The sequence below is a fragment of the Bactrocera latifrons genome, unplaced genomic scaffold (assembly GCF_001853355.1).
Source record: "Bactrocera latifrons isolate USDA-ARS-PBARC rearing strain unplaced genomic scaffold, ASM185335v1 scaffold_273, whole genome shotgun sequence".
Classification (NCBI taxonomy): domain Eukaryota; kingdom Metazoa; phylum Arthropoda; class Insecta; order Diptera; family Tephritidae; genus Bactrocera; species Bactrocera latifrons.
This window is the reverse complement of record NW_017536330.1, coordinates 18,467-22,371: the sequence shown is the minus strand read 5'-3', so window position 1 is coordinate 22,371 and position 3,905 is coordinate 18,467. Positions and strand designations below refer to the sequence as shown.

The 3,905-nt window shown below is 40.5% G+C and overlaps 1 protein-coding gene across 1 annotated transcript in view; it reads left to right on the top strand.

Annotated features, from left to right (window-relative positions):
- LOC108969982 (importin subunit beta) overlaps positions 1-3,905 on the top strand; it is a gene marked incomplete at its 3' end in the record, with an annotated part of 28,859 nt that overhangs the window by 18,307 nt on the left and 6,647 nt on the right.

Below are 3,905 nucleotides of genomic sequence, written 5' to 3'. Positions count from 1 at the left end.
AATTGCTATTCGAACTTCTTCCTGGTCGAGCAATGGAACGTCTGCTCCATCGGCATCGATTGGGAAATCTTGTTCGCCTTCTCCTGGCGTTGTGCGTTCACTGCCATTCAGCACGCTGGAGAAGTGTTACCTCCATAATTTAAGTATGCTCTGGGCATCGGTGACTAGATCACCTTTGGGGGTTCTACAAGAGTATGCTCCGGTCTTGAAACCTTCTGTAAGCCGCAACATTTTTTCGTAGAATTTTCGAGCATTACCCCTATTGGCCAGCTTATCAAGCTCTTCGTACTCMCGCATTTCGGCCTCTTTTTTTTTCTGTCTGCAAATGCGTCTCGCTTCCCTCTTCAACTCTAGGCAGCCTGTTTTCTCTCCGCTGCGACACGGCACTCCTCGTCGTACCAGCTGTTCTTTTGTACTTTCCGAAAACCAATGGTTTGGGTTGCGGCTGCACGTAAAGAGTTTGAAATGCCGTCCCACAGTTCCCTTATACCGAGTTGTTGACGAGTGCTCTCAGAGAGTATAAGTGCAAGCCGAGTAGACAATCGTTCGGAAGTCTGTTGTGATTGCAGTTTCTTGAAGGCGAACCTTCCTTGTCTTTGATGGCGTGCGTTGTTTGCTGCACAGAGGCGCGTGCGAATCTTGGCTGCAACAAGATAGTGGTCCGAGTCGATGTTAGGACCTCGCAGTGCACGCACATCTAAAACACTGGAGACGTGTCTTCGGTCTATCACAACATGATTGATCTGGTCTATGGATTCGGAGACATTCGGAGAAAGCCAGGTAGCTTGATGTATCTTCTTATGCTGGAATCTAGTACTACAAATAACCATATTTCGGCCCCGGCGAAGTCGATCAGTCCCAACTCATTTTAATGTTTCCTCGTGGGGGCTGAATTTACCGACCGTAGTGCCAAAGATACCTTCTTTGCCCACCCTGGCGTAAAAGTCGCCAAGCACGATTTTGACATCGTGGCGGGGGCAGCTCTCATAAGTGCTTTCCAAGAACTCATAAAAGGCATCTTTGGTCACATCGCCCTTCCCTTTCGTCGGGGCGTGGGCGCAAATCAGCAATAAGTTGAAGAACCTCGCTTTGATGCGGATTGTGGCTAGACGTTCATTCACCGGGGTGAATGACAGTACTCGGCGACGGAGTGTCTGTCCCACCACGATTCCCACACCAAACTTACGCTCCTTTATAGGGCCACTGTACTAAATGCAACAAGGACCTACTCGTCTCTGTCCTTGTCCCGTCCATCGCATTTCTTGGACGGCGGTGATGTCAGCCTTTATTTCTACGAGGACATCAACCAGCTGGGCAACGGGACGCAGGGGATGTTTCGCCTTCAAACGGATGTTCTTAGACTACCCAGAGAATACTTGGTCAAGGACCGGAAGTCGTGAGCTGCTTGAGTCATACGTAAAAGAATCGTTTCTGGCCACTCCCAAGTGAATGGCGATCAGAGAACTTTCCTCACTTGCGTGAACTTCTACACATGACTCCATCCTCCGATATTCGTTAAGCAGTTTCTGAAATATGGGACTTCACGTAAGGGTGGTTAGTGCTAATGCCACTGTCCAAGTGTGATACCGGCTTCTAGGAGGTGTTTGCTTATTTCTTTATTATTCACTGATGGCAAATCATAAATACAAATGATTTCGGTCCTGCAAATACATAAACAACAACACGAACTGAACTTTAAAAAATTTACAGCATTGAATCATCCACCAAGTCTTCTGCTCCACTTTTAGCTTGGATGAATACCATGCAAAAAACATGTCACCTAATACAAGTTGTTTGTTTTGAAGTTTGAGAAAAATATTATAAGCTGGAAAAAGAATTTCGCATGCGCTTTCAATTTGCTGCCATTTGTCATCGGTCATATGTAGCTCTTTAATGTCTGTAGAGCTCTCGCAACAAAAATCTTTAACCTCCAATAAACTCTTCAACATATTGTAAGTAGATCCCCACCGAGTGACGCATTCTAGCATAGGCTTACGCAATTTTTTTGTTCGCAGCAAATTCAGCAATGTAGGTGTTCTTAATTTTTTTACTTCTACCTTGGCCTTGCTTCGCACATCCTTAATATCCTTTAAAAAATCGGATACTGCCATTTTCAAAGTGTGCGGCACATCGAATTACACTAACGGAGGAAGATTTCATAAAATCATTCTCGAGTTTTCACACATTTGTTCATTTGGATCGACTTTTTCGATCATATCTTGGTCATCGTTTACACAGTCCATATCTTTTTCATCCTCTTCACCTTCATTTCCAAGTAAATCATCTAAAATAAACATGTCGTTATTACTATCTGAATCTTCGATAGCAACTTCATTGCTATTTTCATCACTTGGCACTTTTGAGTTATTATTTACCAACGCAAACCATGTTGGCGGCATTATTGATTGTTATTGAATAAACCCGATCTATATTTATTTGAAATGATTGAAGAACATCTCTGATTGTATTGAAGAGATTGGTATGTTTCACAAATATTTCCTTCATTGCCAAAGTTTCAATTTGTATTTCTCCATTTTCAATATATTGTGCGTTGATGCCTATTATAGATCGATCTAATCTACTTACGCAATCAACTTTACTACAAAGTAACCTGCAATTAGAATAAACATAGAAATTTAATTTGACCAAACATTATAACCTGTAAATTACCGATTAGTTAATCTGTTTGTTATATGAAAACGCAGCGCAGAGGCTCTTTGGATAATTTTTTCTTTCATATTTTGTCTGTTAATGGTAATACCCACTGTCTTGCAAATCGGATCAATAATTTTTCGAAAGCCACTGTCTCCTAATATTTTCAGTGGTCTGCCATTCTTTGTGACTAGCTCCAGACAAGCTTCCAACAATTGTTCCTTTCTTAAAGAAAATAGTGCCTTCGGCGTCTTGGCTACAACGTATTTTAGAGTACTGTTGTCGTTATTAACGTGTTCACTCTTTTTCTTTTTCGGCAAGAGTTCCACAACATCACTATGCTTCCTTTTCGCATGTCTTAACAAGATTTCCGTATGTTTTCCTGAAATTTGCATGATTGTTGCGAGTATGTAAATGCAATAAGTGATGTGGGCATTTTACAGATGACAAAAGTCAGTACTACAACAGTATTGCCATATAAATATAAAAATGCTTGAAATAGGCAAGGCGCAGAGTAGTACTTTTTACAAATATTTAGAGTAAAAATTGACTGAGAAATTCTTTATTTGAACCGAACAGAACCATTAGGTTTAGTGGTTTTCGGTTCGGTTCAGTGTTTTAAAAATAAAAATGGTTCGGTTCGTGGTACAGCTTTTAACGGAAAAAATACGACGGTTCGGTTCAAAACCGGTTTGCAGCCCTGATAATAATGAAATTATATATAAGMACGCTAACCGTAGTTGAAAATAAATTTAAACAAACATTGTGATAACGGCCATAAAGCTTATGAACGGCAAATATTCTACTCATGAAGAATTCTGAATATATTTAATCTGAGAGCTGTCACGAAAATGTTTACATTTTGAAATGTTTTCAGTATTACCAAAGAGCTTCATATAATGGTACACTTATTTTATATTTCTTTGATTCAAGTTTATCATATTGACTTTTAATTAACTGTAGAATTTAAGTGTGGAGAAAAATAGAATAAATTAGTGTACAATTTTTGCTAATTACAATTTGTTTGAATAACTTTCTAAAACCAGCTGACTTCATGTTCAACTTAACGCTAAAGCCGTTTATGCACCCGAGCTATGAATGAATGAATGATAATGAGGAATGCACTGCGACCTTTGGTCTATTGTGCCCTSTCCTTCCTTACATTGCCTCACTTAGCCCCAGCCCATTAATGAAGTCCAGTAGGCTGCTAGGCGCTAGCGAGGCAATGCGATCCCTATCCGGAAATAGAACTC